The sequence below is a fragment of the Arachis duranensis genome, chromosome 10 (assembly GCF_000817695.3).
Source record: "Arachis duranensis cultivar V14167 chromosome 10, aradu.V14167.gnm2.J7QH, whole genome shotgun sequence".
Lineage (NCBI taxonomy): Eukaryota > Viridiplantae > Streptophyta > Magnoliopsida > Fabales > Fabaceae > Arachis > Arachis duranensis.
The window spans coordinates 64,481,122-64,503,772 of NC_029781.3; the positions used below are offsets into that span (position 1 = coordinate 64,481,122).

Sequence of the window (22,651 nt, forward strand, 5' to 3'; positions counted from 1 at the left end):
GCCAATGCTATCATTGATGTGGCTAAGGAAGAACTGACTCTACAACTAGGGGAGGATCACATCTTATTCAAGATGTCTCATCCCAATTCTCCCTCTAAAAGAGAGATAACTGTGCAACACCTAGTGTTCTAACCCTCTCTTTCTTTGCAGAGCTGTACTGAGCTCCTAGACATCAATTCTAAGTTTGGTGTTGGGCAGCCATCAACAAGCTCTAAGCACAAAGGTACTAAGAAGAAAGTACCTAAAGGCTAGAAGGACAAGAAAGTCCCACCTGAAGGCCTCTCACCTAGCATGAGAGTTGTCTTCACCAAGAAGCCAGTGTTACCATATATAGTGAGTCGTGTCCTGTCTCTAGAGCATGTAGAGCTCATTCATGAGAAGACAGGAAGAAAGTTCATTGTAAGGGGCAAAAATTTGAGCCCAAACTTACCTCCGTAAGGAGCTAACCGTCAAGCTAGTGACGCTAAAGAAGCGCTTGTTGGGAGGCAACCCAACCTTAATTAATTATATTTATTTTCTTTTTCTTGTAGTTATTTTTAGAGTCATAATCATATGCAGCAGGCAGAACAAAGACAAAAATTTCACAACAGTAAAAACAGAACACTTTGGATGGAGTGTTATCAAAGTTAAACGCTAGCTAGGGAACTCTGGCTGGGCGTCTAATGCCCCTAATAGGCAGCATTGCTGGCATTGAACGCCAGCTAGGGAGCAGCCCCTGCACGTTCAAACGCCAATACAGAGAAGCACGGAATCTGGATTCCCTAGCCTCTCAGGACCAGTGGGTCCCACAGCATCTTTCACCTACGCCACTTATTCCTACCTACTTTTACACTTCCCCATACACACTTCCCTATAAACCCTAGCCCAATCACATCCATTTCACTTCCTCAAATCCATCATAACTCCCACCAATCCCCACCCAATTCAAAATCAAAATTCCCACCTAATTCCCCACCCATGGCCGAACCTAACCCTTTCCCACTCCTATAAATACCCCTCTTTATAACTTTTCATACACACACCTCTCATACACTCATAAACCCACAAGGCCGAGCCCTCTCTCTCCCTCTATATTCTTTTATTTTCTTCTTCTTCCACTCAATTCTTCTCTTCTATTTATTTTTGCTCTAGGACGAGCAAAGTTTTAAGTTTGGTATTGGAAAAGCATAGGTTTTTTCTTTCCACTACCATTCATGGCACCCAAGGTTGGAGAATCCTCTAGAAACAGAAAAGGAAAAGCAGTAGCCACCTCCTCTGAATCTTAGGAGATGGAGAGATTCATCACCAAAGCTCATCAAGACCATTTCTATGAAGTAGTGGCAGAGAGGAAAGTGCTCCCTGAGGTTTCTTTCAAGCTCAAGAAGAATAAGTATTCGAAAATCCAAAGAGAGATCCAGAGAAGAGGTTGAGAAGTCCTAACCAATCCCATTGAAGACATTGGGATTCTAATGGTGCAAGAGTTCTATGCTAATACATGGGTTACTAAAAACCATGACACTAGTGTGAACCCAAATCTAAGGAATTGGAGCACCATGGTCCAAGGGAGAATCTTTGATCTTAGCCCAGAAAGTGTGAGGTTGGCGTTCAACTTGCCTCTTATGTAAGGAGATCCTCATCCTTACACTAGGAGAGTCAACTTTGATCAGAGATTGGATCAAGTACTCTCAAACATTTGTGTGGAAGGAGCACAATGGAAAAGGGATTCCCAAAGCAAGCCCATTCAACTAAGAAGGCTTGACCTAAAGCGCATCTCTATTGGGGAGGATAATTCCATCACTACGAAGAGGATGGAGCAAACTAGAGAGCATACACAAGAGCCTGTGCAGCCGCCTCATCATGAGATCCCAGAGATGCCTCAAGGGATGTACTTTCCTCCTCAAAGCTATTGAGATCAATGGCAAACTTCTCTTGGAGAACTGAGCACTAACAGAGAGCAATTGAGGGTGGAGCATCAAGAGCATTCCATCACCCTCAATGAAATAAGAGAAGATCAAAGAGCCATAAGGGAAGACCAAAGGGCTATGAGGGAAGAACAACAAAGGCAAAGGAGTGACTTTGAAGAGATCAAGCATCATATTTGATCCTCAAGGAGGAGCACTAGCCGCCACCATTAAAGGTGGATTCGTTCTCTTTTACACCCTTTCCTTTTATTATTTTCTGTTTTCTGTTATGTTTTGTCTCTTCTCTTGTTCTTGTTGCATGATCATTTGCATTGATGTCTTAAAGATGTAAAATGTTCCATATAGCTCTCACCTTGCCTAAAAGAAAATTTTATTTGAAAAGAATTGAGAGATACATAAATTTCAAGTTTAAAATAAGAATAATTTAATTATGTTGATGTGGTGGCATTGTTTTTATTTTCCGAATGAATGAATAAACAGCGCATATTTGAAGTTGTAATTTTAGAATGTTGGCTCTTGAAAAAATGAAGAAAAAGGAAAAGTATTATTGATAATATGAAAAATCCAAAAATTGATTCTTGAATCAAGAAAAAGCAGTAAAAAAAATATGCATGTGAAAGAAAAGAGAAAATGGAGAAAAAAATAAATAAAGAGAAAAATCCATTGCCGCCAAAAAATGCAGGAAAAGGAGGGCATATTGAAAAAGCCAATAACACTTTAAATTAAAAGGAACCAAGGCTTTGAAAATTAATGGATAGGAGGGCCTAAAGAAATAAAATCCTGGCCTAAGCGGCTCAATCAAGCTGTCCCTAACCATGTGCTTATGGCGTGAAGGTGTCAAGTGAAAAGCTTGACACTGAGCAGTTAAAGTTGTGATCCAAAGCAAAAAAAGTGTGCTTAAGAAATCTGGACACCTCTATCTGGGAATTCTAGCAAATTTGAATCACAGTCTGAAAAGGTTTACCCAGTTAAAGTGTCTGTGGCATTTATGTATCCGGTGGTAATACTGGAAAACAACGTGCTTAGGGTCACGGCGAAGACTCTAAAAGCTGTGTTCAAGAATAAAAAAGAACTGAACTAGGAGAGTCAATAATATCATCTGGATTCTAAGTTCCTAAAGATGCCAACCATTCTGAGTTTCAATGGATAGTGAGATGCCAAAACTATTAAGAAGCAAAAGGCCACTAAGTCCCGCTCATCTAATTGTAACTAACTATGCTTCATTGGAAATTTAGAGATTTATTATATCTTAATTTTCTTTTCTATCCTACTATGTTTCTAGTTCCTTGGGGATAAGCAACAGTTTAAGTTTAGTGTTGTGAAGAGCGGATATTTTATACATTTTTTTGCATCATTTTCATATAGTTTTAGTGTGTTTTGTTTAGTTTTTATTAAGTTTTTATAGGTTTTAGTGTTAAATTCACATTTTTGGATTCTACTATGAGTTTTTGTATTTTTGTGAAATTTCAAGTAATTTCTGGCTGAAATTGAGGAGCTGGAGTAGAAGTCTGATTCAGAGACAGAGAAAGCACTGCAAATGTTGTCCAGATCTAACCTCCTTGCACTCAGAAGAGCTTTTCTAGAGCTAAATAAGTCCAAATGGAGCATTCTCAATGGCTATGAAAATTTGACTTTCAGAGCTTTCCAGCAATGTATAATAGTCTATACTTTGCTTCAGACTAGAAGGTCCAAAACTGGCATCCAACGCCAACTTCTTGCCTCCTTCCAGGCATCCAGCGCCGACAAAGTAGAGACCAGCGTCCAAACGACCAAAGAGGACCTCCTAGCCAGTGTTCAACACCCTAGGAGCCTCCTAGCATGTGGATCTCATCAAAGCTCAGCCCAAACACTCGCCAAGTGGGCCTCAGAAGTGGATTTTAGCACTAAAGAGACTGTTTTACCCTTACTAGTCATTTGTTTAGTATTTAAGAGATTAAATTTATGTTATTAACACATCTCTTCCAAGAATACACGTTTTACCATTGTATTTTTCTTTCAGTATGAGTTTCTAAACCTCCTAGGTTGAAAGGAGGAGCCCTACTGAGTCCTATGAATTAATAAAAGTATTACTGTTTCTTCTTCGATCCGTGTTTAATTTATTTCTAAGATGTATACTCGTTATTCAACATGGTGAATAGAATGATTAGTGACAATCAGCTTTATTCATTATACTAAGACAAACGTGCCCGACCACCACCCGTGTCTACTTGGGTTCGTGTGAATACGTTACTGGAAAGCACGGACCGCCAACTTGACTAGACATCTCTCAGACGGCTAATCTACGACTTTGTTGGGGACTTCTCGAGACACCAGTTCAGCTGATTTCCAGGGAGATTAGGGTCTATATGGTATAGGCTAGAACCCAAAGAAGCTGTATTCTCTGATCCGGAAGATTCGACCTTGTCTGTGGCATTTTGGGTAGGATTGCCAAGAGAATGAACTATTACAGCTTCACCCTCCATCAAATTGGATGACCATGGCCAATGGCGTTTCATCTGGAGCAAAGGAGATTGATGACCATGGCCCATGGCATTGATCACATACAGCTTACCATAGAAGAGATCATTAACAAGCAAAGAAGACAGTACTACTAGAGTTAATTCAGAAAGACAAAGCAACTCTAATCCTCAACTATATTCCTATTACTGATTTTAATTTATACAATATATTCCTATTATTAATTACCCTTGCATCAATCCAACTGAATTCTGATTCACCTCACTAAGACATGCAAGATAACCATAGCTTGCTTCAAACCACAATCCTCGTGGGATCAACCATGACTCGCTTAGGTATTACATGGACGACCCAGTACACTTGCTGGTACCGTTGTACGAAAGTATGGGGATTCGTGCACAACATTAATTAACACAATTCAAGCCTAAGTCATACCCATTTATTTCACCTGTATCTTCATCTAGCTCTTTTTCAATGATTACAAACTTCCTTACCTTTTAAGAGTTCTTAAACATCAATTCCTTCTCGACTATGTCAAACACCAACCAATTCCTCAATATCTTAATCTGGGTCAATCCGTTATAACCTAAACTATGCACTCACACTTTCCATTCCTCGATCATTCGTCAGTCCTCAAAATCATCCCATATCCCAAGTCTCCTTTCTCTCGTCACTACTATGCTAGAGCCATCAAAATCATCGTGCTTTCTCAATGCCATTCTAATTATAAACCACTTTTGAAATCAAATCTTCACTCGCTTCCACTAAAACATCTCCTTGAATCTTTTTTACCTTTCTAACTAAAAGCCATTGACCTTTAATCTAGCTGCACGAGTTCAAATTCCTTGGTTGTCTCCACCACCAACTCTATTACCGCGTCCTTCGTCATTCTTAGTTTGTTTGCGCTATCCCTTTAGCAATATCTCGCACAGCATCAACCATATTCTCCAAAGAAACTTTAAAATCAACTGTATAACCTCATTCACATCTATGAGACTCCCTTTAGGTCTTGTCCACACCGAACAATTGATATTAAGGTGATCAGTCTTAATATCTCAAGTCTGGTGCTTCAATTCTCCAAAAGTATGCTCATGAACATCTGTGCTATATATGTCAAGCAGACATTCTAAATAGCATATACACACAGCTAGAGTATGCTCAGAAGCATAGTCAATCCATCCATCAGGCTCTACGGAAACAAACTACTCTGATACCATAATGTAACACCCCATCACACGGAGTCTTACACTTAAGTCGTAAAATAGATGTGGCCAGGTATTACGACCTCTAAAATAAAATATATACATAATATAGTTGAAAGGAATTTATATTCGAGGTGCCTTGAAAGAAATGCTTAAGCAAAGTCATAAAACAAAAAGCGCAATGCTTACGTAAACAGAAACTTGCATACGAAGAAATGTAGGAACACATATATAATAAGAGCGGAAAGTCAAAAGATACAAAATATTCAAGCTCCGAGCTCAACTTGCGAAGCCAAGGCTGGCTAAAGAATATTCATATACATAATATAAGCATAAGTATATATTCGAAAATAACCCATCATGCATAAAGAAAACACCTAGTTCCCCCAAAAAGCCTCTAAAAGGATTAAACATCATTTATCTATATATATACATATGAGAGTCTATGAACAGAAAATACATAACAAACCACCCCAAAATTTAACTTCCCAAATTTGCTTGCCATAGGAACCTCCCGACGCTCATCGAGGTACATCTCGACCTGCATCTGAAAACAACAACATAGATATGGAATGAGAATCGGAGGTTCTCAGCATGGTAATGGTGCCCACATACATAATATATAAGGTCTCGAAAAAGCCAAAGGCGATCCTAGAAATTCGACACTCAGATTTAAATCCTAAAATTATAATTTTAAACCATAATAGGGTAATCTATCTAGGGCTCTTAGGTTTTAATCCAATTTCTAACTTAACCCTTCACAAGTTCTCCCATTACTCCAAATCCTCCAACACTCTAGTGGAACTGCCCTTGTCACTCCTCTGCCACACAAGGGGCATCTCAGTTGCACAGACAAACAATGCAGACAAAGGAAACACAGGTTGCAAACAAATACAGCAAATATAACATATAGCAAATAAGCATAGGAAAACCACATAGACAAACCCAAATAGTGCACAATCAAATAAAACAAACATATGCATATGATGTATGCCTGTCCTATGGCAGATAAGTCTCATCTATCGGTTATGTAGCCAACCTGACATGTCCGGTAGCTAACTCGAACATCGTCCTCTTGAAAACTAGTGAGCGGTACAGTTGATGAGCGGATATTTTATACGCTTTTTGGCATCATTTCCATATAGTTTTTAGCATGTTTTGTTTAAGTTTTATTATGTTTTCATAGGTTTTAGTGTAAAATTCACATTTTTGGATTCTACTAGGAGTTGTTGTGTTTTACAGTGATTTCAGATATTTTCTGGCTGAAATGTGAGAGTTTTGACAAAGTCTAATTCAGAAGCAAGGAAAGTGTAGCAGATGCTGTCAGGATCTGACCTCTGTACATTCAAGCAAGCATTTCTGGAGGTACAGATCTCCAAATGGATCATTCTTAATGGCTATGAAAAGCTAACATCCAGGGCTTTCCAGAAATATATAATAGTTTATTATTGCCTTTCAAGATAAAGGCCCAAAACTGGTGTTCAACGCCAGCCATTTACCTCAGTCCTGGCATCCAACGCTGACAGAGAGGTGGCCTGCGTCCAATGCCCAAAAGGGAGTCCAAAGGAGGCGTTCAATGACCATGAGCCTTACTATCACATGGAGACACCCTTAGCTCAGCCCAAACACTGACCAAGTGGGCCCGAAAGTGAATTTTCGCACTACAAGCCTAAGCGTATCATATTTCTGTAATCTTAGTAATTAGATTAGTATATATAGCCAAGAGTCCACCCTTGCTAGGGACTCTTGCCCACTTTCACATTTCATTTTGTATTTTGATGAGCGGATAATTTATACGCTTTTTGACATTATTTTTAAGTAGTTTTTAGTAGGATCTAGCTACTTTTAGGGATGTTTTCATTAGTTTTTATGCTAAATTCACGTTTATGGACTTTACTATGAGTTTGTGTATTTTTTTGTGATTTCAGGTAATTTCTGGCTGAAATTGAGGGACATGAGCAAAACTCTGATAAAAGGCTGACAAAGGACTGCTGATGCTATTGGATTCTGACCTCCCTGCACTCGAAATGGATTTTTTGGAGCTACAGAACTCCAAATGGTGCACTCTCAACGGTGTTGGAACGTAGACATCCAGAGCTTTTCAGCAATATATAATAGTTCATACTTTATTTGAGATTTGATGACGCAAACTGGCGCTCAACGCCAGTTCCACATTGCATTCTGGAGTCAAACGCCAGAAACACGTCAAGAACCAGAGTTGAACGCCAAAAACACGTTACAACTTGGCGTTCAACTCCAAGAGAAGCCTCTGCACGTGTAAAGTTCAAGCTCAGCCCAAAAACACACCAAGTGGGTCCCGGAAGTGGATTTCTGCATCAATTACTGACTTCTGTAAACCCTAGTATCTAGTTTAGTATAAATAGAACTTTTAACTATTGTACTAGGTGTCTAGTCTTTTGACCATTCGGTCTTTTGATCACATTTGGGGGCTGGCCATTCGGCCATGCCTGGACCTCTATCACTTATGTATTTTCAATGGTAGAGTTTCTACACACCATAGATTAAGGGTGTGGAGCTCTGCTGTACCTAGAGTTTTAATGGAATTATTACTATTTTCTATTCAATTCAGTTTATTCCTGTTCTAAGATATTCGTTGCACTTCACCGTGATGAATGTGATGATCCGTGACACTCATCATTATTCTTACCTATGAACGCGTGACTGACAACCACTTCCATTCTACCTTAGACTAGGCGCATATCTCTTAGATTCCTTGATCAGAATCTTCGTGGTATAAGCTAGAATTGATGGCGGCATTCATGAGAATCCGGAAAGTCTAAACCTTGTCTGTGGTATTCCAAGTAGGATTTAAGGATTGAATGACTGTGACGAGCTTCAAACTCGCGATTGTTGGGCGTGATGACAAACACAAAAGAATCAATGGATTTTATTCTGGCATGATCGAGAACCGACAGATGATTAGCCGTGCTGTGACAGAGCATTTGGACCATTTTCACTGAGAGGATGGGATGTAGCCATTGACAACGGTGATGCCCTACATATAGCTTGCCATGGAAAGGAGTAGAAAGGATTGGATGAAGGCAGTAGGAAAGCAGAGATTCAAAAGGAGCACAGCATCTTCATACCTCTATCTGAAATTCCCACCAATGATTTACATAAGTATTTCTATCTTTATTTTCTGTTTATTTATTATTATTATTCAAAAACTCCATAACCATATATTATCCGCCTAACTGAGAATTTCAAGATGACCATAGCTTGCTTCATACCAACAATCTCCGTGGGATCGACCCTTACTCACGTAAGGTTTATTACTTGGACGACCCAGTGCACTTGCTGGTTAGTTGTGCGGAGTTGTGAAGAAAGTGCTACGTTATAAACGCGCATACCAAGTTGAATGCCATTATTAGAGATCACAATTTCATGCACCAAGTTGTTGGCGCCGTTGCCAAAGATTGTTCGAGTTTGGACAACTGACGGTTCATCTTGTTGCTCAGATTAGGTAATTTTCTTTTTGTTTTATTTTCGAAAAAAAATATTTTTCATAATTCTTTCAAAAAAAAATTTCCTTTTTGTTCCGAGGGTTACCTGAAACTGTAGGTCGATCTCGGACGAGATCTTTTGTGCTGGTCGGAGCCGACGTGTCCGGCAGGTGTGTAGCAGCCAGAGCTGGTGTGTCTGACTTGTGGAACTGAGAATGCTGCTGATCCCTTGTCACCGAAGGGTGGGGGGTACCTACAAGGGACTCCGATGCTTAAGTTAGCAAGGGTATTAAACAGGTATTGAGTAGAATCAGAGTATGAGTTATACCTGGGTGCTCCAGTGTATTTATAATGGTGAGATGTGACCTTCTGTGGATAAGATAAGTTAGTTATCTTATCTTATTTTTATCTTCAAGTGAGGTCATCTTATCTTCAAGGGAACCGCTCCTTCTCTCTATAGGCTTGGGCTGCCTTAGGATTTGGGGCGTGTTCCTCTATTTGGGCCCTTCTTTGGGCTTTCCTGGTGACTTGGTCGAGCTCTTTGGAAAGAGGTCGGTTGTCCTGACCTGAAGAGGTCGGTTGCTTTGTCTGTTGAACATCCCGAGTCGGTCAGCTCGACCTAGGGTATGAACAGTGCCCCTACTTGAGCTCGGACTTCTTTGAGGTCGAGTCTTTGATTTCGGTCCTTCTTTGGTGAAGCCGAACTCAAGCATTTTGTCGATTCCTTTGTAGCAGTTTTTGAATGAAGAATGTTTTCCTCTAAAAGCGCACGTTTTTATATCAGCGCTTTTTTGGGAACGTGAGAGGGTTTTAAGATCTGCATTTAATTGGTATTAATTGCCCCGTTTTCTCTTGATCTTTTATTCTGAATTTCTCAATCAAAAAACGGTTTCTCTTCTTCACTCCTTCTTCGTAACTTCTCCCTTTACTCTCTCATTTTCTGTTTCTTTCGTAATTTCTTCCCGCAACGTCTGTTCTGTCACTGCTCTCTGTGGAAGAGGGGTGATTTCCAGATTTTCTCCTTCTATCTTTGCAATTTTCCGCTTCAAGGGGTGGCTTTGTTGCTTCTGCTCTTCGGCTTTCTTTCGAGGTTTTCTTCTATTTTCTCCAGGTTCGATTTTTCTTCCTCTGTTTCTTTATATGTCTATAGAAAGTTTGAATTTTGCTCAGAGAAAGTTTGGATCTTTCTGTTTTTACCGTGCCTGATTGTTGCGTGTTCTGGAATTTCTTCATTTTTGGTGCGAGTCTTTTTGCTTTTCTCGTTGCTTGAATCCTTTTTTTAGGGCTTTTGCATGTTGTCGCCGCTTCTAGTTGCGCCTTCGATAATGGTTTTTGCTTGATTCTGAAAAAGTTTACGTCTTTGATGATTTTCTGCTTGGCATTTTTGATGTTTGACAATGCTTTTTGCTGATAGACTGTAGAAAGGTAGTGACTTTTTTACTTCCTTTGTTCCCTTTGAGACTTTATTTTCTTTTTGATGAATGTCAAGACGTGAGCTGTAGAGATTTCCTAAAAAACCTTGCTTTGTTACTACCTCCAAGGGATGCCCCAGGACTTTTGACTTGAGTCTTGGGGTTTTCCTTTTCTGTTTGTCCGTCCGTTGAGTTGTTTTGCCCCTCATCCGAGATGTTTTTTAAATTAACCCGCTCTTCTTTTCTTTTTGTAGGATTTTAGTTGGCCTCATGTCTTTCCGAAATAAGATTGTAGAGATGCCTTCCCAGGTCCCTGAGGGCATGGCCAATTGGGTGGACTCGACGGTTCTTATGTGTGTCTCTCTGGTTGATTCTGAGTTTTGCGCGCAGCTTAGGCAGTTCCATAGTGTCTGTAGTAATCCTGGTGATGAGAAGAACTATGAACTTGTCCCTCCCTCTTCTGGCGAGAGAGTCTGCTTCTCTACTAGGGTTGCTGACGATCACCCTTTCTTCTATGTTTATGACTTTTTCTTTGGTCAGCTGGGTATCACCCTTCCCTTCACTAAATTAGAGATCGACCTGTTATGGTCCTGTAATGTCGCCCCCTCTCAACTTCACCCTAATTCCTGGGGTTTCATAAAGATTTTTCAATTGTTGTACAATGGTTTTGGTATCCCTACTTCCCAATCTCTCTTTTTCTATCTGTTTGTCTTGACTAAGCCCGGAGTGGTAAAAAAGAAGGCAGCTTGGGTCTCCTTTCGCTCTACCCCAGGGAAAGAAGGTTTTTTTCCATGTTTGACGAGTCATTCTGTGATTTTAAAAACTACTTTTTCAAGGTCCGAGCTGTTGAAGGAGCTCGGCCCTTCTTTCTGGATGAAAATGACGAGCCTGCTTTTCCCTTGGAATGGCAAAAAGATGTGAGGGTGTCTCGATATACGTGGGAAATGTTGGATGAGGTTAAGCGAGCCTTTGTGACTGTCTTGGAAGAACACTGAGGTCAACCTCTCCATCTCGACACAAAGAAATTTCTAACCAATCCCTCTCTTCTTCAAACTGAGCTGGGTATTTCGTGTTTCCTTTTTTATCTGTTTTATATTACCCGTAACTGTCTTTTCTGACTTGTAGCTTAATTTCTATTTTATTTGCAGAGGCGATGAGGAATAATGAATCCATGAAAGCTTTTAAAAGAGCGCAGAGGGCGACTGCTGCCAAAAACATCTCGGCCAAGGCAGCTGGGGAAGGATCTTCCCAAGTGCACGTGAAGCCGTCTGTGCCGAGTTCCCCTGGGGTGAAGAAGGTGATCCCTACTCCCCGAGTTCGTCTAGTGGATCCTCACCCTACTTCTGCTGCTCCTTCTGTTGCTCCTCCCAATAAAAAACAAAAAACAGCTGAGCCTTTTGACCTCAACGCTCCCGATTTTAATGCCATTGAATTTGTGGATCAGCAAATCGGTCCCTATGGTACCCTCTCAATGGACGATGTGTCCATCCTCCATCATTTGGAATTTATAGCCCGAAATCACGTACAGATGGCGTATATGGCGGCTGCTATATACCGGACTGCTCAGAATCTCCCTCTCCATGCTACCAAAGCATTTATGGAGGAGGCAAAGCAGGAGTTTGACCGGATGAAGGGGCTGAAGGAGGAACTTGAATTAAAGGTGACCAAGTTGGAGAAAGATCTAGAGAATGAGAATGCAAGTTCCCTTTCACTGGCAGCTTCTTTGAGGTTGGCCGAAGACCCAGCCCTGATGCATAAGGAGAGTTATGTTACGACTTATCGGGAGGTGATGCGTCTGAGGGGGGAGTTGGACAATGCTCGGGAAGATTTTTCTGAGCTCCAAGGTCATCTTATTGGCAGCGTGAATGCTGCTTACGAGAACTTGAAGGAGCAAGTTCAGGTCATTGCTCCCGAGGCTGATCTCGCCCTTTTCAGCCTGGACAACGTTGTTAGGGATGGCAAGATTGTCCCTGATGACGAGGGTGATAATGATGTTGATCCTTCCCCTGTGTCCTCTGCCAAAGTGCCGACCTCTTCTGCTCCTCCGGTTACACTTGATTCGGATTGCCAGGTTCTGAACCGGGAGGATGGAACTATAGATGCTGTGCCTATTCAGACTCGCCCTCCTTCTCCTTGTCCTGATGCTGCCAAGAAGGATCCTGATGCTTGCTGATCTCTTTCTAGATATTTATGCAGTTGGCATGGCTTGTGGGCTCTTTTAAAACTTTGTTTATTTTGCTGACGGTTTCTAGTTGCTTGTTTTAGTAACTTTTATTTTAAAAACCAAAGAGTAGCTCGCTATCTTTGGTAGGTGTTGATGGCCGCCGAGGCTTTTATAACTTTGTAGATTATATCAAGGTTTTTGACTTGTTTTCTCTTCTGCTTTCTGAGAATGCTGGAACCTTGTAGCTCGAATTCTTGGGATTGCTTTGTGCGTTTTGTTTATGGCTTGGATCCTTTGAGTTTGTGTCTATGTGGGTCAGACTTGTTTCTCAGTTTTCTCGCTTTTGTACGTATTTTTGGCGCTCTGTAACCGATTCCTTTGTGTTGGTCCCCTTCTAAGTTATTTCTATAATCCCCTTTCTTGGACCTTTGTCAGGTCTCTTTCAGGGATTACTTTTATAACTTTGTTTTGTAAGAAACCGACTTCGTTAGGTCGATCTCTTTCTAAGTTATTTTTGTAATCCTCTTTCTTGGACCTTTGTCAGGTCTCTTTCAGGGATTACTTTTATAACTTTGTTTTGTAGGAAACCGACTTCGTTTGGTCGATCTCTTTCTAAGTTACTTTTGTAATCCTTTTTCTTGGACCTTTGTTAGGTCTCTTTCAGGGATTACTTTTATAACTTTGTTTTGTAGGAAACCGACTTCGTTAGATCGATCTCTTTCTAAGTTACTTTTGTAATCCTCTTTCTTGGACCTTTGTCAGGTCTCTTTCAGGGATTACTTTTATAACATTATTTTGTAGGAAACCGACTTCATTAGGTCGATCTCTTTCTAAGTTATTTTTGTAATCCTCTTTCTTGGACCTTTGTCAGGTCTCTTTCAGGGATTACTTTTATAACTTTGTTTTGTAGGAAACCGACTTCGTTAGGTCGATCTCTTTCTAAGTTACTTTTGTAATCCTCTTTCTTGGACCTTTGTCAGGTCTCTTTCAGGGATTATTTTTATAACTTTGTTTTGTAGGAAACCGACTTCGTTAGGTCAATCTCTTTCTAAGTTATTTTTGTAATCCTCTTTCTTGGACCTTTGTCAGGTCTCTTTCAGGGATTACTTTTATAACTTTGTTTTGTAGGAAACTGACTTCGTTAGTTCGATCTTTCTTAAGTTAAAGTAATCCTCTTTAATAGGGTTGGCCAGACCTCTTTCCAGGGTTTACTTATAACTTGGGTTGACTTGGTCCGACTTCTGAACGTCGGCCAGTCTTTAAGTTATTATTTTAGCTATCCGTAAGACCTCGTCAGGTTCTTTTTTGGATTACTTTCGATAACTTCTTACATTATTCTATGTTCATCTTTGCCGATTTGTAGAAAGTGGTTGGCATCTTTAGATCGTCCTTTGGGTGAATTGCGTTTTCACCTTTATCGGACAGTTATCTTTGTCGTGATCGTGTAGTGAAATTGCTTTTCACTTTCTGCCGATCTTTTCTAGCTGTAGTACCTTCTTAGGTTGCAGGCGTGCCATGATCTGGGAAGCTCTCGTCCATCGAGTTCGGACAGTCTGTAGTAGCCCTTCCCAAGTACCTCTATAACTAGGTAGGGTCCTTTACAGTTTGCTGCCAGCTTTCCTTCTCCTGGTCGAGTTGTTCCAATATCATTTCAGATTAGGATAAGATCGTTCTCTGCAAAACTTCTCGATACTACCCTTTGATTATATCTGGAAGCCATTCGACGCTTTAGAGCTTCCTCTCTGATCCGAGCTCTTTCTTGGATTTCAGGTAGTAGGTCGAGCTCTTCCCTCTGAAGTTAGGAGTTTGCTCCCTCATTGTAATGAACTACTCTAGGCGATCTTTCCTCAATCTCTATTGGAATCATTGCCTCTATTCCGTATGCTAACCGGAAGGGGGATTCCTTTGTGGTGGAATGTGGCGTCGTTCGATATGCCCATAGGACCTGTGGAAGCTCTTCTGCCCAGGCTCCCTTTGCATCTTGTAATCTCCATTTTAACCCGGCCAATATGACTTTCTTGGCGGCTTCGGCCTGTCCATTGGCCTGTGGATGTTCGACGGAGGTGTACTGGTGCTTTATATTCAAGTCGGCTAGTTTTCTGAAGCCTGCATCTGTGAATTGAGTGCCATTGTCTGTGGTTATTGAATATGGGACTCCGAACCTTGTGACAATGTTTCTATATAGGAATTTCTGGCTTCTTTGGGTGGTAACATTGGCTAGGGGTTCTGCCTCGATCCACTTTGTAAAGTAATCTATCCCTACTATGAGAAATTTAACTTGTCCTGACCCCTGGGGAAAGGGGCCGAGAAAATCGAGTCCCCATTTTGAAAACGGCCAAGGCGAAGTTACGTTGATGAGCTCTTCTGGCGGAGCGATGTGAAAGTTGGCATGTTTCTGACATGGTGGACATGTCTTTACAAATTCTGTGGCTTCTTTCTGTAATGTTGGCCAATAGAACCCTGCCCGGAGTACTTTTTTGGCGAGGGCATGTGCTCCAAGATGATTGCCACAAATGCCACCATGTACTTCTTTTAGCACTTCCTTTGTGTGGGAGGTCAGTACGCATTTTAATAATGGTACTGAGATCCCTCTTTTCTACAGGATGTTGTTTATGATGGTGTAGTACTGTGCCTCCCTTTTTAGCCTCTTTGCCTCCTTTTCTTCTGTGGGGAGTGTTTCTATTTTGAGGTAGTTGATTATGGGGGTCATCCATCCTTGGTCCTGGTTTACTATGGCTAGGACTTCTTCTTCTTCCGAGATTGACGGGTTCTGTAACATTTCCTGGATGAGGCTTCTATTGTTGCCGCCTGGTTTGGTGCTGGCTAGTTTCGAGAGTGCGTCAGCTCGGGCATTTTGTTCGCGGGGGATGTGGCAGATCTTATATTCCCCGATTTGTCCAAGTTGTTCCTTGATCTTATCCAAATACTTTTTCATGGTGAGATCTTTGGCTTGGTAGCTCCCTGTTATTTATGATGTGACCACTTGTGAATCACTATAAATGTTGAGTTTTTGAGCTCCCACCTCTTCAGCCAGCTTCAAACCAGCTAACAATGCTTCATATTCTGCCTGGTTGTTTGAGGCCGGGAACCCGAACTTGAGAGAGAGCTCGACTTGGGTTCCTTGGTTGCTTTCTATTATTACGCCTGCACTGCTTCCAGTTTTATTTGAAGAACCGTCCACATAGAAATTCCATTCTGTGACGATTCCAGGACATCTGTGAATTCTGCGATAAAGTTGGCCAGATATTGTGATTTGATGGCCGTCCGAGCTTCATATTGGAGGTCGAACTCTGACAGCTCGACTGCCCATTGTAGAATTCTGCCTGCTAAATCTATTTTCTGCAATATTCCTTTTAGGGGCTGGTTAGTTCGAACCTTAATGGTGTGAGCCTGGAAGTAAGGGCGGAGTCGTCAGGATGTTAAAATGAGAGTATAGGCGAATTTTTCTATTTTCTGGTAGTTTAGCTCGGATCCCTGTAGTGCTTTGCTGATGAAGTAGACGGGTTGTTGTCCATTCTCGTCTTCTCTGACTAATGCTGAGGCTATTGCCCGGCTTCCTACTGCGAGATATAATATGAGTGGTTCTTCTTCTCGTGGTCGAGATAGGATAGGTGGCCGTCCTAAGAACTTCTTAAAGTCTTGGAAGGCTTGCTCACATTCTGTTGTCCATTCGAACTGTTTTCCCTTTCTTAAAGTAGCATAGAAGGGGAGAGATCTTATCGCAGCTCCTGCTAGGAATCGGGATAGGGCGGCCAATCTCCCATTGAGTTGTTGTACTTCTTTGACACAGGTTAGGCTCTTCATGTTGAGTACGGCCTGACATTTGTCTGGATTTGCTTCAATTCCTCTTTGTGTGAGCATGAAACCTAAGAATTTGCTCGCTTCTACAGCAAAGGTGCATTTTGCGGGATTGAGTCGCATGTCATGCTTTCTTATGGTGTCGAACACTTGGAACAGGTCGGACAATAATGTCTCTTCACTTTGTGTTTTTATTAGCATGTCGTCCACGTAGACTTCCATGACCTTTCTGATGTGATCGGAGAAGACTTTATTCAATAGCCTTTGATAAGTAGCTCCTGCGTTCTTGAGACCGAAAGGCATCACAATGTAGCAGTAGTTTGCTTTCGGTGTTAAGAACGATGTCTTTTCTTGATCTGGTGGGTACATGGGGATTTGGTTGTACCCCAAGTAAGCGTCCATAAACGAGAGATATCTATATCCGGAGGAAGCATCTACCAAGGCGTCAATACTTGGGAGTGGGTATGGATCTTTTGGACAAGCTTTGTTGAGATCGGTGTAATCGGTGCACATTCGCCACTTCCCATTTGATTTTTTCACCAAGATGACGTTGGCTAGCCATAGTGGGTATTTGACTTCTCTTATGAATCCTGCTTCCAGTAGTGCCTGTACTTGTTCTTCCATAGCCTGGGATCTCTCTGGCCCAAGTTTTCTTCGTCTCTGCTGTACCGGCCAAGATCCAGGGTAGACCACCAACTTATGACTCATTAGCTTAGGGTCTCTTCCTGGCATGTCTGTGGCTTTCCACGCGAAGAGATTAACATTATCTCGTAAGAATTGTATTAGTAATTCCTTTGAATCTTCTCTTAGGATTGTGCCGATATTGATCGTTTTTTCCGACGTATCCCCGATTTGAATCTTCTCTATCGCGTCTTCTGGTTGTGGACGAAGCTCTTCTCGGTGTTGGACTCTGCCCAGCTCGATTGTGTGGAACTCTTCTCCCCCGCCTCTTAGGTTTAGGCGTTCGTTATAACAGCGACATGCCATCTTCTGATCTGCTTTTATCATGGCTATTCCTTTCGTAGTGGGGAATTTCATACATAGATGTGGGGTCGAGACTATTGCGCCAAGTTGGTTGAGTGTTGTCCGACCTATGAGAGCATTGTAAGCTGAACTTACATCGACCACGATGTAGTCTATTCTGAGGGTTCTGGATTGGTTCCCTTTTCCGAAGGTTGTATGTAGTGGTATGTATTCCAGTGGTTGAACCGGGGTATCTCCTAGTCCGAACAGACTGTTTGGGTATGCTTTAAGCTCTTTTTCTTCTAAGCCGAGTTTATCGAAGGCTGTTTTGAATAAGATGTCGACGGAACTCCCTTGGTCTATTAAGGTGCGGTGTAGATTGGCGTTTGCCAATATGATGGTGATGACCATGGGATCGTCGTGTCCTGAGATGATGCCGGAGGCGTCCTCTTTAGTGAATGTTATTGCCGGGATGTTGAGTGCTTCCTCCTTTCCCTCGACATGATATACTTCTTTGAGATATCTTTTGCGAGATGATTTGGAGATCCCACCACCTACGGCCAGAAATCGATCTAATTTTCCTTCTCTCACCAATTTTTCTATGATATTTTTTAAGTCGAAGCATTCGTTTGTGGAGTGTCCACGGACTCGATGGTATTCACAATATTCCTTCCGGTTTCCTCCTCCCTTTTTTCCTTTGAGTGGCCGTGCTGGGGGAATTTTTTCTGTATGGCAGACTTCTTTGTATATCTCAACCAGGGATGCCCTGAGAGGAGTGTAATTATGGTATTTTTTGATTTTCTCCCCTTGTCGATCTTCTTTTCTCTCGATCTTCTTTTCTCCTGGATTCCTTGTCTTTGTCTCGGTAGGAGGTCCTCGATTTTGAGGTCTCTCCTAACCGAGCGTTTTCTTCCATGTTGATATATTTTTCTGCTCGTTCTTGTACTTCATCTAAGGAGGTCGGATATTTTTTTGATATAGACTGGCTAAAAGGTCCCTCTCGTAGGCCGTTGATGAGTCCCATGATGGCAGCTTCTGTTGGTAAACTTTGTATGTCCATGCACGTTTTGTTGAATCTTTCCATGTAGTTGCGGGGCTCTCCCAATCTCCTTGTTTGATCCCTAGTAAGCTGGGGGCGTGCTTGGCCTTATCTTTCTGAATGGAGAATCTGGCTAGGAATTTTTTAGCTAGGTCATCAAAGCTTGAGATGGACTTTGGGGGTAGGTTGTCGAACCATCGGATTGATGTCTTTGTGAGAGTTATTGGGAAGGCTTTACAGCAAACATCATCTGGGGCATCGGTAAGGTACATTCTGCTTCTGAAGTTGCTGAGGTGGTGGTTGGGGTCCGTGGTACCATCATACAGAGTCATATCTGGGAGTTTGAAGTCTTTTGGAATTTCGGTTTTCATGATTTCCCTGGTGAACGGGTCTTGCCTTTGCATGAATTTTCTTCAGGATTGGCCTGGGGGGCTTTTAATTTAAGATCAGCTTCCAATTGCTGTAGTTTTTCTTCCAATGCTCGACGTCGCCGCACCTCTCTTTGTAGATCTTTTCCGATTTCCCATTGTTGTTGGGTTTCTTTTTCAAGTTGTTTTAGGCAGTCTAGGAGCACTTCTATTGCCCCCGAATTTGGTGAGTCTTTGTCCTTGTTGGTTTCCGGGGTACCTTGTAGTGTGACATCCGCGTTCTTGTGCGGTGTTCTATTTTCCAGATCTGAATCGTGGTCGTTGTCATGGTCGTCCGCCATGGTGATGGGATGACTTCCAGGTCCCCGGCAACGGCGCCAATGTTCTGAGGGTTACCTGAAACTGTAGGTCGATCTCGGACGAGATCTTTTGTGCTGGTTGGAGCCGACGTGTCCGGCAGGTGTGTAGCGGCCGGAGCTGGTGTGTCCGACTTGTGGAACTGAGAATGCTACTGATCCCTTGTCACCGAAGGGTGGGGGGTACCTGCAAGGGACTCCGATGCTTAAGTTAGTAAGGGTATTAAACAGGTATTGAGTAGAATTAGAGTATGAGTTATACCTGGGTGCTCCAGTGTATTTATAATGATGAGATGTGACCTTCTGTGGATAAGATAAGTTAGTTATCTTTTCTTATCTTTATCTTCAAGTGAGGTCATCTTATCTTCAAGGGAACCGCCCTTCTCTCTGTAGGCTTGGGCTGCCTTAGGATTTGGGGCGTGTTCCTCTATTTTGGGCCCTTCTTTGGGCTTTCCTGGTAACTTGGTCGAGCTCTTTGGAAAGAGGTCAGGTTGTCCTGACCTAAAGAGGTCGGTTGCTTTGTCTGTCGAACATCCCGGGTCGGTCAGCTCGACCCAGGGTATGAACACTTTTATTTTCGAAAATTATTCAGAATTTTTAAGAATGGATTCTAGAGTTTCATGTAACATGTTGAAGCCTAGCTGGCTGTAAAGCCATATCCAAATCCTTTTAGAATGAGACTTCAACTAATCACCTCAATGCATGTAATGCAATCCTAAAGCTGGCAGGCTATTAAGCCATGTCCAACCCTTGGATTAGAGCTTTAGGCTAATATTGAAAGATTCCTGGAATTCTTCTTAAAAATTTTTGAAATACTTATTTTCTTTTTCCTATATGTTTTCGAAAAAAATATACAAAAATCCAAAAAAAATATAAAAAAATACAAAAAAATCATAAAATCATAAAAAACCAAAAATATTTTGTGATTGTTGTTTGATTCTTGTGTCATGTTTTAAGTTTGGTGTCAATTGCATATTCATCTTGTTCTTGCATTTTTTGAAAATTCATGCATTCATAGTGTTCTTCATGATCTTCAAGTTATTCTTGGAAAGTCTTCTTGTTTGATCTTTAAATTTTCTTGTTTTATGTTGTATGATGTTTTTCATGTGCATTTTTGCATTCATAGTGTCTAAACATGAAAGATTTCTAAGTTTTGTGTCTTACATGTTTTCTGTGCATCAAAAATTTTTCAAGAATATGTTCTTGATGTTCATCATGATCTTCAAAGTGTTCTTGGTGTTCATCTTGACATTCATAGTGTTCTTGCATGCATCATGTGTTTTGATCTAAAATTTCCATGCATTGAGTCTTTTTGTTGTTTTTCTCTCTCATCATTAAAATTCAAAAATAAAAAATATCTTTTCCCTATTTCTCTCAAAATTTCGAAAATTTGAGTTGACTTAGTAAAAAATTTTTAAAACTTAGATATTTCTTACAAGTCAAGTCAAATTTTCAATTTTAAAAATCTTATCTTTTCAAAATCTTTTTCAAAAATCAAATCTCTTTTACTTTTATCTTATGATTTTTGAAAATTTAAAACTATTTTTCAAAATCTTTTTCTTATTTTATTTCAAATTTTCAAAACTTAACTAACAAGTAATGTGATTGATTAAAAAATTTGAAGTTTGTTACTTTATTATTAAGAAAGGTTCAATCTTTAAATTCTAGAATCATATCTTTTAGTTTCTTATTAGTCAAGTAAGTAATTTTAATTTTAAAAATTAAATCTTTTCTAACCATATATTTTTAATCATATCTTTTTATCATATCTTTTTAAATTTTATCTTTTTCAAAAATTTGATTTCAAAACATCTTCATATCTTCTTATCTTTTCAAAATTGATTTTCAAATCTTTTTCAACTAACCAATTAACTTTTGTTTATTTTTTATCTTTTTCAAAACCACCTAACTAAGTTTAGCTCTCTAATTTTCGAAAATTACCTCCCTCTTTTTCAAAAAATTCTTTTAATTAACTAATTGTTTTAAATTTTAATTTTAATTTTAATTCGTCCTTTAATTTTCGAAAATCACTAACTTTTTTTAAAAAAAAATTATTTTCGAATTCTTCCCCTCTCATCTTCTTCTATCTATTTATTTATTTACTAACACTTCTCTTCATCTCAAGAATCTGAACCTATCTTCACCCTTGTGTTTGGATTCTTAACTCTTCTCCTTCTTCTATTCCTTTCTTCTTCTACTAACATAAAGGAATCTCTATACTTTGACATAGAGGATTCCTCTTCCTTTTCTATTCTCTTCTTTCTCATATGAGCAGGAACAAGGAAAAAGGCATTCTTGTTGAAGCTGATCCTGAACCTGAAAGGACTCTGAAGAGGAAACTAAGAGAAGCTAAATTACAACAATCCAGAGACAACCTTACTAAAATTTTCGAACAAGAAAAGGATATGGCAGCCGAACACAACAACAATAATGCAAGGAGGATGCTTGGTGATTATACTACACCTACTTCCAAGTTTGATGGAAGAAGCATCTCAATTCCTGCCATTGGAGTAAATAATTTTGAGCTGAAACCTCAACTAGTTGCTCTAATGCAACAAAACTGCAAGTTTCATGGACTTCCATCAGAAGATCCCTACCAGTTTTTAACTGAGTTCTTGCAGATCTATGAGACTGTTAAGACTAATGGAGTAGATCCTGAAGTCTACAGGCTCATGCTTTTCCCTTTTGCTGTAAGAGACAGAGCTAGAACATGGTTAGACTCACAACCTAAGGATAGCCTGGACTCTTAGGATAAGCTGGTCACGGCCTTCTTGGTTAAATTCTTTCCTCCTCAAAAGCTGAGCAAGCTTAGAGTGGATGTTCAGATCTTCAAGCAAAAAGATGGTGAATCCCTCTATGAAGCTTGGGAAAGATACAAGCGGATGACCAAAAAGTGTCCTTCTGACATGTTTTCAGGTGGACCATGATAGATATATTCTATTATGGTCTGTCTAAGTTCTCTAAGATGTCACTGAACCATTCTACAGGTGGATCCATTCACCTAAAGAAAATGCCTGCAGAAGCTTAGGAACTTATTGAAATGGTTGCAAATAACCAATTCATGTACACTTCTGAAAGGAATTCCGCGAATAATCGGATGCCTCAGAGGAAGGGAGTTCTTGAAATTGATGCTCTAAATGCCATATTGGATCAGAACAAAATGTTGACACTGCAAGTCAACATGATTTATCAAAGTCTGAATGGATGGCAAAATGCATCCAACAGCACTAAAGAGGCATCTTCTAAAGAAAAAGCCTATGATCCTGAAAACCCTGCAATGGCAGAGGTAAATTACATGGGGGAAGCCTTTGGCAACACCTATAACCCCTTATGGAGAAATCATCCAAATTTCTCATGGAAGGATCAACAAAAGCCTCAACAAGGCTTTAATAATGGTGGAAGAAATAGGTTTAGCAATAGCAAGCCTTTTCCATCATCTTCTCAGCAACAGAAATAGAATTCTGAGCAGAGCACCTCTAACTTAGCAAACATAGTCTCTGATCTGTCTAAAGCCATTTTAGTTTCAT

At 40.5% G+C, this 22,651-nt stretch overlaps 1 non-coding gene across 1 annotated transcript; it reads right to left on the reverse strand.

Moving 5' to 3' along the window:
• Window positions 1–21,928: 21,928 nt before the first annotated feature.
• Window positions 21,929–22,032, reverse strand: LOC127743468 (small nucleolar RNA R71). Its single transcript, XR_008004860.1, has one exon. It is a non-coding gene; the product is annotated as a small nucleolar RNA R71 (small nucleolar RNA).
• Window positions 22,033–22,651: the final 619 nt, after the last annotated feature.